Here is a 14,404-nt window from a genome sequence, read left to right as displayed (position 1 = left end):
CCCGCCAGCCGGTCCCACTTAAGGTGGAGTAGATGGAGGAAGCTGTGTACAAGGGGTCTCCATGGCAATCGGGGCGGAGCACGCAGCCAATGTGGGGTCTCTGGGAAGCCACAGAGGAGAGACCGGTTGGGAGAGACTGTTCTCAGCTCCCGGGAGGTGGGGCCGCAGCGGCAGGACCATCGGCGACTCGCGGAAGGGACTTCCCCTCCTGGCGGATAACCGCTGGCCCTTACTCAGCCCCGACCGCGGCGCCAGACGACGCGCACGGCGGCCGCTAGGGGGCACGCCAGCCCCACACACCGCCACTGCCTCCCTGCTTCGGGAACCCACACACCGTGCCGAGCGTGCAAGTGATCTGCAAAGGGCTCCCAGACCCCTTTGAAGGGAGCCACTTTCCCCGCGTGCACAATGGAGTGGTTCATCCCTGCCACCTAGGGCTCCAGGCTTGAGCTAAGAGCAAGGCCTAGCACATTATAGGTGCCCAGGAAAGCCCGCTCTGGTGTGAAGACCTCTCCTCCTGGAGTGCCCAGTACGGAGGCTGAGGAGTTCCATGAAGAGGGCTGGAAGCGATGCCATCTCTGTCCCCAGAATGGGGGGGAGCCAGAGGTAGTGTGTGTAAGTCACAGGGCATGAGAAAGTAGGGTCCCTGTTAACATTCTGGCAGCACAAAATGTGGCATCTGTGAATGTGGAGGATGCGGAGGCTGTGAGAAGGCCCCAGGAGCTGTCAGGTTCCTTGTTGGAGAGTTGAAGTCAAAACCAGACAGGAACAGGACTTGGTTTTAATGTCATTTTACAGATGAGGAAATAGAAGCCTCATGAGGTAGAGGGACTTGCCCAAGGTCACTCAGGCAGTAGGAAAGGAACTGGGACTTAGCCCATATCTGTCTGACTCTGAGGGCCTATATTAGGACCATCTGCCATGAATTCCAGGGGTCTCAAGCAGATGCCACTAACTCCTGGTACATCTGGGAAACTGAGTCCTTGAGGGAGCATATTTGGCCCAGTCATCCAGCACCTCTATGGCAGAGCTGGGGCCAGGACCCAGTCCCTCCCCAACAAGACACAGGGTGGAACGGAGACACCCTCCCTGCCATGTCCAATGGATTCCAGGCTCCCTGGGGGTGGGGGTGGGGCAGCTCTGCTTTGGGAGCATCAAACTCAAGGGTTCCCAGCAGTGACTCACACCCCTTCCCCCCAGACTTCTTTCCCAGACTCTTCTCACGAGATCCACTGTGCTCTTGCTCTATTTTAGGTCCCAGACAGCCAGGCGGGAGAGGGGGCGACAATGGTGGCTTTGAGGCAGCCCTACCCCCATCCTAACTCCAAGAGAGCCCAGGTCACTGAGTTGGCTCTTCAAGGACCCGTCTGGGTTGGGCCTATAAGGCCACCACCCCATCCTCAGACATGGGTGCCGGACACAGTCCCTTGGAGCTATCTGGCCCCCCCAGGCCTTCCCCCTTCCTCTGCATAGGCACCCCTGCTCCCAATCCATGCCACATTTGGCATTGCCCCAGCCACCTGGCTGCTCTTGCTCTACCTGGAGGGCCCAGAACTAACTAACCTAGTGCAGCCCATCACTCCCAGACCCCTGTGAACAGACCTTGTCCACCAGGCCCAGGGACTACCAGGGGGAGAGGTGGAGCTAGGGTTACAAACTTTTTTTTTTTTAATAGGCTCTCTGCCCAACATGGGGCTTCAACTACTCACAACGGCAAGATCAAGAGTTGCATGCTCTACTGACTGAGTCAGCCAGATGTCCCTGGGTTAAAACCTTTTTGCTCAACACTAGAGCTTGTGGTTGGAGTTACCCACCATGAATTCCTCAGAGGCCAGACCATGTCCACCTCTCCTGCCACATCCCGTCCCTGTCCCCCTGCCCTCCCACCCCCATCTTGCTCCCCGAACTCAGCCACAGGGGCCCTTTTTTCCACTCCCCCCATCTTCACTCCCGCCCTGGGCCTGTGCCCACAGGGTTCCCCTCCTCTTACCTGACGCTTACCTTGGGATCTAGCTCAAATATCACTTCCCCAAGGCGCCTTCCCTTGCCCATCCCCCAGACAAGTCAGAGCTCCTGCCCCAGAAATGGGACATTAGAGCTACTGGTCTGGGTTAAACCTGAGTCCTGCCAACTACCAGATCTGCAATCTTGGGCAAGTCGCCTGATCACTCAGTGCTTTGTTTCCTCATGTGTAAAATGAGTACACTCACAGCAGTGGTCTTGTAAGGAGTCAGTGAGATGGGGCCGTCAGGGCCCCTGGTGTACAGCAAGCGCTCAAAGAAGTGGCAGGAAGCTGTGACATCCACAAGCCTGAAATCCAGACACAAAGCTCTGAATGCCCGTTGCCAGGCTCACCCAAGAGACACTTCATGACATAGAGAAGGCCTGGTGATCGGGGGTAGTCTGTCTCCGTGCCCAGCAGGGGCTGAGGGTTTGGGCAGAGAGAGGCTGCACCTGCAGCAAGGGATGGTTCACAGCGGGGGAAGGGAGGGCACGAGTGGGTCACAGTCACCTTGGTAGCAGAAGTATTTTATTGGCCCAGGGTTCTGCCCATTAGATTAGGGGACACAGATTCTCACCTCTGCAAGAGGGTCCTGGGAGGATATTTTCCACCCTTTGACTGTCTTCCTTCTCAGAGAGCCCACCACATTCTCTCCTCCTCCAGCTCAGATTGTCTGAGAAGGATTTTGTTTTGTTTTGTTTTGTTTTGTTTTTTGCTGACCTTTCCTACTGTCACTCCATGTCTTGAAGGTGACCCATGGTCTTGGAATCAGCCTTGCCTCTCTTCACTATCTCAAAATACCTGCCTTTCTGGGCCCCTTGGTTCCCTCTGAAATTGCCATGGGTACACCGCTGCTTTAAAGAGGAAACTGGAGGGATGCCTGGCCCTGCCTATCCGGCCCCTGCCCACCTCTGCTGCCTGCTTGTCTCTTCCTCAGCCCCTCCTCCACACCCTCTCCCCAACGCCTCCAGTCCTGAGAAGTTTAGTGAATCATAAAATGCCAGGGCTAGGATGCGCTTTCTGACAGTGCCCCGGGAAACAAGGAAAGCGGTCTTGTAGCAAGAGAGCAGGCGGAGGGAAGGTGGAGAGGCAGACTGGCCTGCTTGCTGCCAGCTTTCCAGCCCCCCGCTCTGCTCCTGACACTGCCGTCCTAAAGGGCACCTATTTCCTTTTTCTGCTGAGTCAGCTCCAGGATGGTTTTTGTTTTAAAAAAAATTTTTTTTGAAGTTTATTTTTGAGAGAGAGAGAGAGAGCAAGCATGTGTGGGATAGGGGCAGAGAGAGAGGGAGAGAGAATTCCAAGCAGGCTCCATGCTGTTAGTGAGGACCCCTGTGTGGAGCTCAAACTCACAAACTGTGAGATCATGACCTGAGCCATGATCAAGATCAAGAGTCAGACGCTTAACTGACTGAACCACCAAGCGCCCCAGTTTTTTGCGTTTTTGCTTACTTGCCTCCCACAGGGCTCTGACTAAAACGTCTCTGTAATTTTCACAGCTGCTTCCCTATGATTATGCCTTTGGGGCTGCTTCTCTGGGCTTCCTCTGCAGCTACTTGCATGCTGGGATCCTAGCTCCCCAAGTGTGATCAACACCTTTATTGGAATTCACTGTAGTTGTCATCGACCCTCCTGAAGTGTGGAGACCAGAACTGGAAACATGCTCTGTGTATAGACCAACAAATGCCAAGTTGAAAGGTACTGTCATCTCCAGTTTTCTAGACACTCAATCTCTAGCAATGCAGCCTGCATTACTAGAGGCATTTGTCTTTTCAACAGCTACATTATTCTGGTGACTCGATGAATCTGCAGTGAGAGCTTTTTCCCACCAACTACTGTTCAAGCAACCGTCCCCCTCCTATAGGGTACTTGCACAGTGGATTCTTTGGAATCACGTAAACCCTTACACTACGCTGGTTAAATGTCATCTTCTGGATCCCGTCCACCCATCTAGTCTTGAAAGCGTTGTTAAGTGTGGCTTCCACTGCACAAAACTCTGATTTTGCCACCGAGGCAGCTGCGGATTTTATGATCAGGACTTCTGCGGTTCTAAATCCAAATTGTGAAAATGGTGATCAATGCAACTACCACTAGAGACTCTCACTGGTTTTCACCTTCTTTTGCACCCGTCGGCACCCATCCAGATCACGAATTAACTGTGAGGGGAAGGAGGGCCCATTCCTTTAGGAGTAGGTCTCGGTGGGGAGGAGAGTAATAAGCTCCTAACTCCAGCAGGGCTCTTTGATTGCAAACAACAGAAACCCATCTATGGCCAAAAGAGACCACATGGAAAGGGGTTGGGGTGCAGGACTTCAAGACGGGAAAGAAGGCAACGCCTTCACACCCGGTAAGTACAGGAAGCAGGGCTGTTAAGCCAGTGAGATGCCCAAGCACAGGATCCTTGAAGAGCATATGATTGGCCCAGCATGGGTCACGTGTACACACGGGGCGGGGCACCTTGATAGGCAGTCCTGGTATGACCTGGGCTTTTCCTTGGACCTCTACCCTCCTGCCAACCAATCAGGGATCTCTAGGCTTAGTACCTGCTGTGCACTTTGGAATCAGGAGCCAAAGAGGTACATTCAAATCTGGCTTCACCACCCATCTGCTGTGACCCCGTGAAGTTCCCTAACTGTTCTGTGCTTCCTTTTCCTGGTGTCTACAATTAGGATAATGATTAATACCTACCTCATAGGGTCTGCTTTGACGATTGAGTTTTAATGCATGCAAAGTGCTTGGAACAGCATTTGGTGCATAGTAAGTGCTCTGTGTTGGGCAGCTGTGTTACTGAAGTCATATGTCGTGATCCACAGTTTTCTAGTGTAGCCCAAAAGGTATAAAGATAAATTCCCATGTCTTACAGAAACTCAGGTAGGTGTACCTGCATAGGGCACTGTTGCCCTATTGGTAAAGGAGAAAGGCAAGAGCATAGAGTGGTTTAATTCCCAACAAGCATCATTGGCATCTGTAGTCAGCACTGCCTTTTCTGAGCACTCTCGGATCGCTGCTGGGTACTCTGTCCAGAACTGCTTGGCAATCAGTGCTGTGCTAATCAGTCCATGATTGCTGGACTCACCCTTTCTGGAAAAGTAGGACCGCAGTACTTTCTTCTCTCCTGGACCCTGGCTTCTGGCGGTGCTCTGTGGTATCAGAGTTACGCCTTCCGCTCTGGCTCTGTTGGGCTACAATTTGCTAGAGTGAGAAACTTGGTTGTATTTATTTATCTTATTATATTTTTAGCATGTTCTTTTCTAAAGCCATTTTTCCGTTTGGGTAGCAGAGTGACCCGGATGCTGGAAGGAACCCGAGAAGCTCAGGGGGTCTGCCTACCCCCCAGTCTCCCCGGCTTGGGCTGTGGCCCCTTGCCTGTGTTCCAAGCTCTCAGGTTCAGGGACTCTTCCCCACAGGCCTCTTCAGCCAGTCCCACACTCCAGTAACTCTTACAGAGAAAGAAACCTCTGATGCCCTGGGATGAGCACCACCAAGGTCATGAACACACTGCCTTCCAGATGCCAGGCCCAGATTAGGACCAAATGAGGGGGGCAGGAGTGGGTGTCCTGGCAGGCCCTCGTTATGTAACAGACTCACCCAACTTGTGGAGACAGGGCCTCAGCCCAACCAGAGAGGACTTTTATGGTACTTTATGTATCTTTTTGTTTTTGGCAGTAAAAAATGAATTTATTTTTTTAAATTTCTTATTTATTTTTAATTTACATCCACATTCATTAGTATATAGTGCAATTATGATTTCAGGAGTAGAATGCAGCGATTCATCCCCTACATATTGCACCCAGTGCTCATCCCAAGTGTCCTGCTTAATGCCACTCGCCCATTTAGCCCATTCCCCACCCACAACCCCTCCAGCAACCCTGTTTGTTCTCTGTATTTAAGAATCTCTTGTGTTTTGTCCCCCTCCCTGTTTTTCTTTTATTTTTGCCTCCCTTCCCTTACGTTCATCTGTTTTGTAACTTAAATTCCACATGAGCGAAGCCATGTGATATTTGTCTTTCTCTGACTGACTTATTTCACTTAGCATAATACCCTCTAATTCCACCCACGTTGTTGCAAATGGCAAGATTTCATTCTTTTTGATTGCCAAGTAATACTCCATTGTGCATATATGCATATATACATACACACACACACACACACACACCACATTTTCTTCATTCATCTGTCGGTGGACATTTGGGCTCTTTTGGTCCTTTGGCTATTGTCAATACTGCTGCTATAAACATTGGGGTGCATGTGCCCCTTAAAAATAGCACACTTGTACCCAAGTAGGGTACTTGGATACAAGTAGAGTAGTTCTATTTTCAACTTTTTGAGGAATCTCCGTACTGTTTTCCAGACTGGCTACACCAGTTTGCATATTTATTTAATTTTTTACNAAGATCGTGACCTGAGCGAAAGTCGGACGCTTAACCAACTAAGCCACCCAGGCGCCCCTAATTTTTTACATTCTTAAAACAGCCTGAAAACAATGTCTGAGGACAGAGGGATAGTCACCTGTTTTTCCAGATCTGTGAGGTCTGTGCCTGCATCTCCAATGATTTCAGACAGCACTTGTTGCCCCCCACTGCCAACCCCTAGGGTTTTCGTGGAGATGGGAGGGTTGGGTCTAGGCGTTGGGGGTCGAACGTGAGTCTTTCTGACTTCTCTATGCTTTCTGACTTCTCTGTGCCTCAGTCTGGACACTGTCACATTTCTACACAGCTTTATTCCTAGCACACAAACCACTGTTTTTAATTTTTAAAAAAAATTTTTTAATAGTTTATTTATTTTTGAGACAGAGAGACAGAGCATGAGCGGGGGAAGGGCAGAGAGAGAGGGAGACACAGAATCTGAAACAGGCTCCAGGCTTTGAGCTGTCAGTACAGAACCCGATACGGGGCTCGAACCTATGAACCGCGAGATCATGACCTGAGCTGAAGTCGGATGCTTAACCAACTGACCACCCAGGTGCTCCAACCACTGTTTTTAATTTAAGAAATGTTTTAAATTACATGCTGGTTGCAAAATATATATATATATATGTATGTATAGAAGTCTAAAAAATAAAAGATACAAGTGGCCATTCACTCCCCCATACCTCTAGCCTCTCTCCAAAGGAGGCAATGGTGAACAGTGGTGTTGGGAGGTGGGGGAGCATCCCTCCAGTGACTTCTCCTTTGAACCCTGTTTTCCCTCTATAAAGTAGAAACAGTGATGGTTTGCCCAAGGGGCTCCCAGAGGTAAGGGTTTGCCTAGTTAAATGAGACAAAGTAAACAGGGGCCTTGCACAGAATAGGTGCTCAGGAAATGACTGTTGGTTTCCCAGTGGTTCCCAAGAACTCAGTGGTGTGCTCCCTCAGGCCTTAGTCACTCCATCAGTCTCCCCAGCTCTCAGCCTGGGACTGAGCACCACCCACTGCCTTCTCAATGCATCCAGAGGAAATTAGCCCCAGGCCAACAAAAATTAGGGGAGAGGGAGAGAGAGTGAAACTCCCAACACTGCAGGACCTGCTTGGGATGACTGATCTCGGTCCATACTACCACCAGACTACAATCTTATTTTGCACAGATGAGGAGACCAGAGTCTAAGTGGGGAGGTAACTTCCCCAAACCAGTGTGATGGGTGGGTGAGAGAGCCAGAATGGAGGCCAGGCCTGAGTCCTAAACTCATGTCCTTTCTGCCCTGCCACACTGACTGCAAATCAGTCATTCATCCCTGTGCTCAGCCCAGGCCCAGAGGAGCTCTTGAAAATGCTTTTTGAGTGACCTGATACATGAATAAATGAATCAGTGGCTACATTATGTGTTTTATATGTTGCTCTGATCACTACTCCCTCTCACATTATTTATTTCCTGTGTTTTTTTTCACAATGACCCTACCTGGTGGGAAGCTTCACCCCTATTTCACAGATGCGGAAACAGATTAAAGTTACCCCAGGCTTTAGCCGTAGCATGAGAAGCAGAACTCAAGTCCAAACTGTCTGAACTCAGATCCCCTGTGACCTGTTCTCACTGGTCCCCACAGCTCTCTCCATCATGCCAGCGCCAGCTCGGGGCCCTCTGGAGCCCAGCACGTGCTCAGGAGATATTGAACCACCCACCAGATGCTTGCATGAATGCCCTGGGAAAAGGTATGCTTACTTGTTTGCTTGGAAACAAATAAATGGTGAGGTCTTGGGACGCTTGCCCAAGTGCCCCGGATGCCCATCCCTACCCTAGCTGGGTTCACCCTCCCCTGAATCCTGCAGGTTTCTGATGAAGCTGGCATCTAGCTCCCTGGTCTCCTTGTGTCCTTCCCGCCTCTGGGGGAGAAGAGTTGGGGAGAAAGGTGAGGTCTGGCCCAGGCTCTGGGACATCTGTGAAGGTAGCAGACCAAGGTCAGCGTCTGGTGGCCTTACCCTCACCTCCTTGGGTTTTGGAGGAACTTGACCCTACCCTGGAACGTACCCAGGAGGATGGATCATCTAGGAGCAGAGTCCTGAGAGATGGACGCAATGGTACCCAGCCTGGCTGACCCAACAACATCAGAAAGACAGCCACGGCCACAGCTCTGCTCATGGAGTTGGACTAAACCCTTTACTACTTCATTGAATCCTCCCAGTGTGGCCCTAGGTGAGACCTGGACTAGCCCTGGCCTGACCCTTGACCCAGAGGGCTGAGGGACAAGGCCCCAGGAGGGGTGGTGGCTCATCCCCTGTCTGTCCCCTGGTCCCTGGGCTGCTGACCCACCTTGGGCCCTGAAGGGGGCTTCTGGAATCCCACTGGAACTGGGGGCGAAGGGCTTGGCTTGAGGGCAAAGTGGGAAACAAGGGGAGGGGATGGGCATGCTGCCAGACCCCACACCAGCCTCTTCTCTTCCTTCCCCTCTTTCTTCATTCTTCCTTTGTTTCTGTTCTCCACCCACATTGTCTTCCTCCCACCTAGATCCCTGTCTCCTGCTCTTGCCAAATCCTGCCTCTCAATCCCTGTGAGTCTGCCACTTGAGATCAGAACCTGAGGGAGCTCAGGAAGGGGGACTGGGCCCCTTTGGGGCAGTCAGAGAGGTCATCTGGGAGGAGACGATGGGTTCTAGGCTTCCGGAGTTAAGGAGGTATCTGTCAGACACAAAACAGGGAGAAGATCTGAAAGGCAGGAAGAGGGTATGGCTCCACCTGCGAGGACATCTGTGGGAAACAAGAATAAGAAGCTGAGAAAGAGGTGTTGAGGCCTTGAGTGCCAGGGTAAAGGGCTTGGCTCCCATCCCCTGGAAGGTGGTTCTCAAACTAGATGTCATGGAACCCAGAGGGTGCAAGAAGGAACCTTGGAATTCCTTGATGGGGCAAATAAAAGGGCAGGAAGAGGAGACCCAGGGGTGGGATTCTGGGCCTCTGGCGCTGCTCCAGCAGAATGACTCTAATCTCACAACATTTATGGACCAAGCTGCCATAAGCTGTGGGTGAGCGGTGGGGAACTGGGAAGGGTACTTGGCAGGGACAAGCGAATGGCCCAAATTGGGCTTTGGGAGCCAGGTTGACACAGGAGAGGAAGAACTGAACTCCAGGGGTCAAGTGACCTACCAGGCCTTTGTGCAGAGGTTCTATGGCCTCCTGATCCTTTCTTTGCAGGCCACGAGGAGGCAATAATAATGGTCACAACCCAACCATCACAGTGCCAACAGGCACCACGCTATGCAAACCACACACTTTCACACCAGGCAACTACATCTGCAGTTGGAGACATTGAGGGCCTGGCAGAGGAAGAAAGAGACTCAAAACCAGTATCACCCACCAGCTCCAGAGGCAGAGTTGGGATGCCGCCCCAGAGGCTGGTCGGCCACGCAGCACGGGCCGCCTTGGGCAGCTGCTGTGTGGTGTCCAATCCAGTTACAGCCCCCTCTGCCCACCTGCCCTCCCAGCTGTCTCAGCCGCACCTGGCACCCACGTGCCCTGTGGCAGTNGGCGGGGCAGACAGCTGGGATGTGGGGGATGGGAGAGAAGGGTAGGGTGAGAAGTGGAGCTCCTGCCAGAAACCAGGAGGCAGCAGGGCAAGGAGAGACCAGCAGCCTCCATTCACTGTGTGACCTTGAGCTCCCTGGGCTAGGGCTGCTCTGAACCACTGGGAGCTGGGGCTCAAGTTAAGCTGCCTTAACCATAGGCAGCTTGTAGCCCCCTGAGCTCATCTCTTCATGCCTGGAACAGTGCACCAGCCCCCACAGTGCCCCCAACCCTCAAGCCCACTCCAGAGCGAAGCAGTGGAAGTGACCGGCTGTGTGATCCCAGGCCAGTGTCTTAGCTTTCTTGTCCTCCAGTTGAGAGGGCTGGTGGCTGGGATGCCCTGCAAGCAGCCCCTCCCTCCTCCACTTAGGAGCTGGTCACAGCAGCTCCACCCCTCCCCCAGGCCCTGATCTTCCTCAATGGCCATTTTGTGTCGTTGCCAGGGGACTGCTGTTTGCTCAGCTGCCCCAACCCCGAGACCTCACGATAATGGACGCCTGTCAGCCTTGGGGCCCCTGTGTCTGGGGCCTGGGGGGTGAGAAGCCCTCTCCTTCAGTCTGGGGCATTGTCCTTCCCTTCCTGTCCGGGTGGGGGTGGGAGACATTTGTGGTCATTTCCTCTCAGACTTGTTTCCCTTTCTAGAAGCTCAGGCTCCAATCTCAGCCTCCTGTCACCCCCCAGCTATGTGTTCCCATGCAAGTCCCAGTAGCCCTCAGCCTCAGTTTCCTACTCTGTAAAGTCTTAATACCCATCTCTAGACCTGGGTCCAAATCCCCACTTTAAATCTATCCCTTATTGGCTTTGTGCCGTAAGCCTCTGTTTACTCATCTGAAAAATGGGGCTATCAATTCTGCCAGCCTCAGAGGTAATTAAAATCATGGAGTCTTACAGCCCTGGGCTGTTGGGTGACTTTGGGCAATTCATCTGAGCTCTCCAACCCTCAACTTTGTCCTCTACGGAGTGGAAATGGTAATGGGATCTACCACATTCCGGAGGGAAGTCATGAGACAGCGCCCAGACCCGGCACCCAGGAGATGCTCACAAAATGCTGGCTTTGAAGAACAACTCAGAAACAATGAGACAAGATGACCACACATCCCATTGTTCCCACAAGCAAGACTGGTGGGATGCCTAGGGGCTGCCCTCTCCCAGGTCCCAAGTGGATCTCTTTATTTCCAGATTGAATGCATGTGGTCCACACTCAGAATAATTTCAACCCTTTGCTTTATTCCCCAGTATGTGGTCACTTTTTGCAAATTGTCCTTGAAATGGCTGTGTCTTCTGCAAATGTGGGCTGCAGGGTCCTAGATTCGTCTTATCCCATAGATTCCTTATCTGAGGTTTTGCTTTACCCATGGTCAGTGTGGTCTGGAAGGTGATGATTCTCCTTCTGACCTATCATCAGAAGGCCAGAAGTAGCCTAATGCTCTGTCACAATACCCACGTCTCTTTACGTAGGCATTTTATTATCTCACATCAGGGTTCCTGTAGCTGGAGATCACGGTCCCAGTGCCAGGAAAGGAATATGGCTACTGGCACAGCTCCCAGCACTGCAGACCTGAAGTCTGGACCCAGGGCAGGAGCGTGTGATAATCCTGAATCCAGCTAGATGGAGTAAGGGCCTGTGGTGAATCAGGAAGAAGCTTGCAGAGCATGGGGATGGGGGTCCAGAAAGCACACGGGAGAGCAGCCTCACCCACCGACTCTCTCTCCAGTGCCCACTGGCATCACCAGGCCCACCCTTAGGCTGAGAAGTCTGCTCTCCCATTTAGGATGCCAGGGAAACTGCCCGGATCTGCTCGGCCTGCAGAAGGAGCTGAGGAGGGAAGCGCATGACGCTAGAGAGCCAGGCTCCGCCGGCCGGCACTCTCTGCCATCTGCCTGCCTGTCCTCTGTCTCAGGTGCAGCCAGGAGGACCTGCCACCAGCTTCTCCTCCCTTCGGGTCCAGGCCTCCAGGTTGAAGTCACAGCCCTGTTATCGAGCACCTACCAAGCACCTGGCCTGGAGCACACATATGTTCTTTGAGTCATCGAATGCATCATTGGGCCCCACTTAACAGATGAGGAAAGTGCCGCTCACAGGGGCAGGGACTCGCCTTAGCTCCCGGCCAGATTGGAATCCTGNCCCCCCCCCCCCCGGCTTCTGCTCCCAGAATCCTCTGCTGCCAGCTGCCAGCCTCTGCATCAGGACACACTACTTTCCAGCCCCTTCACCTCCCACATCCCTGTGGCTACCGTGTGCCACTTGCCAAGAGGCTTACGGTGCCTCAGGGCTGCTAGAAATCCTTCAATGGCATGGCTTTGCCTCTCTTCTCACTAACTGAATCCTTTAATCTTCTCGGCCAGCTTTTCCAGAGTATGTGCTTCCCAGAGGGCTTTGGGAGAATAAAAATAATTGCTAGTAATTTGCTGAACATTCACCAGTTGCCAGATACCATGCTAAATGTTTTCCTTACATCTTGTCATCTAATCGGTTTATCAGTGCTCTGAGGAAGGCGTAGGTATCGTTCCCATTTTTCCAGTGGGGAAACTGAGGTTCAGGGAGCTGAAGGAGACACTGCTCAAAGGCACCGTAACAGCAGTATCCCCACATTTACTGGGCGCTTTGTGTCAGACACTGTTCTGAGCACTTTATACTTACTGGGTCACTGAATGGTCTCCGTAAGCCTGTGAGGTCAGTACTATTCTACCCCTCTGTGTGAGGGGAGGAAACAGTGGTCAGTGCTGGGAAGTGGTCAGAGTCTGGCTCCACAGCCCACACTCAGGTCTTATAGATCTAGGAGGAAGCAGTGGGATTGCAACCCAGGACCCACAACATGCAAGCCCCAGCTCCCCCCTAGCCTCCCCTGAGAGGCGAGCAGTTAGCCAAAGCCGGGCCTTAGACCGTGGGACAGCTCCCAGCACAAACCACAGGCTGGGAAACAGGCCAGCTTCCAGGCGGGCTGAGCTCGGGCCTGGTCCGAGGAAGTGGCTTTGGCCAGGACCCCTGAGGGGGTGGGGGTGGGGGATCCCCAAGGGCTGCGCTGGGGCAGGGCCTGGGCTCCCCAGATGGCCCAGGAATTGGCAGGCATTTGTGCCAACCAAGTACTTTGCAGTAATTACAGTTTCCTGCCTCTAAAGGCTTCCAAATTCTTACATTAAATATTTTTAGCAGATGAGCCTCGAAACCTCCTTCAAAACAAAACAAAAACAAAACACATTTCTTAACCATAAAATCCAGAAATACATGTTCAGAGATGACCGCTCTTTACATAATCGCCATGCTCTCTAGAAGTTATTGTCAAAGGATGATGTGAATTGCCCACATCCACTTTGAGGGAAACCTGGAATGTCAGAACTCTTAAGAGCAAGGACTCCAGGGTGAGACAGACCCCTGTGACCCTCTGGACAAGGCCCTTCACCTCTCTGAGCCCTGGAGACACGTCACACCTGGGTAGCGGGCCCACTTAGTGTCACCAGGAGTCAAAGCCCAATGTGCCCAAGTCAACTCTGACTTGGGCTGGGGCAGCTGCAAGGTGACATATGACATGAGTTGTATCCTGGTGACCAGAGTGTTTTCCCGGAAGGATGGGCGCCCGTGGCCCCATCTCTGAGGCATGTGCCTCAGCTGGCCCGCCTTTCCTTCCCCTTCTGCATGCTGAGGCAGGGCCCAGCTGGCAGCACCCCACCCAGGCTGCGCTAGAGCTGAGTGTGACAGCATCTGTCACCACTGCATGGACCTGGCAAGCCCAGAGCCCCTGGTAGAGCCGTTAGAGCCATGGCAGGCCTGGGGCCAGGACACCCAGAGCCCAAGATGCAGGAGGCTAGGGCCGGCGTTTCCCCCCCGGGCTTATTTCATTTCATGGCCGTCTCTCCCACGGTCATGGAACACAGCTCACCCCTTTTTGCCCTCTCTCCTGTCCCATCTCAGTGACGGCACCTCCTTCTACATCCCGTGTCAGCCAGAATCCACAGGCTGTCTTCTCTGTCCCTTAGCTCCCGCATCTAGTCAACCCCAAATCCCTCCGCTGTGCCGCTGGACTCGGTATTGCTCATAACGAAGTATCACAGACTGGGTGGCTTGAACAGCAGAAATCTGTTTTCTCACAGTTCTGATGACTGGGAGTCTGAGAGAAAGGTATCGTACGGTTGATTCCTTCTGAGGCTTCTCTCCTCAGCTTATAGACAGCGGCCGTCTCCCTGGCCCTCATGTGCTCCTCCCTGTGACCATATCTTGCCCTAATCTCTTCTTCTGGGGACACCAATCGAACTGGACTAGGGGTCCCTTCTAAGTACCTCATTTTACCTTAATTGCCTCTTTAAAGGCCCTGTTTCCAAATGCAGTCACCTTGCAAGGCACTGGGGGTTAGGACCTCAGCATATGAACTTTGAGGGGCACAAATTCAGCCCCTAAAAGACTCTGTTTTGTGTCCTCCACCTTCCCTCTGCTCACAGAGCC

At 52.5% G+C, this 14,404-nt stretch overlaps 1 long non-coding RNA gene across 1 annotated transcript; it reads left to right on the top strand.

Annotated features, from left to right (window-relative positions):
• Positions 1 to 3,517: 3,517 nt before the first annotated feature.
• On the top strand, positions 3,518 to 4,099 carry LOC144234877 (uncharacterized). Its single transcript, XR_013336105.1, has 2 exons — positions 3,518 to 3,697; positions 3,779 to 4,099. It is a non-coding gene; the product is annotated as an uncharacterized LOC144234877 (long non-coding RNA).
• Positions 4,100 to 14,404: the final 10,305 nt, after the last annotated feature.

The sequence above is a fragment of the Crocuta crocuta genome, unplaced genomic scaffold, assembly GCF_008692635.1.
Source record: "Crocuta crocuta isolate KB4526 unplaced genomic scaffold, BGI_CrCroc_1.0 scaffold35, whole genome shotgun sequence".
Classification (NCBI taxonomy): Eukaryota; Metazoa; Chordata; class Mammalia; order Carnivora; family Hyaenidae; genus Crocuta; species Crocuta crocuta.
The sequence above is the reverse complement of the archived record's forward strand: the minus strand, read 5'-3'. Positions and strand labels throughout refer to the sequence as shown.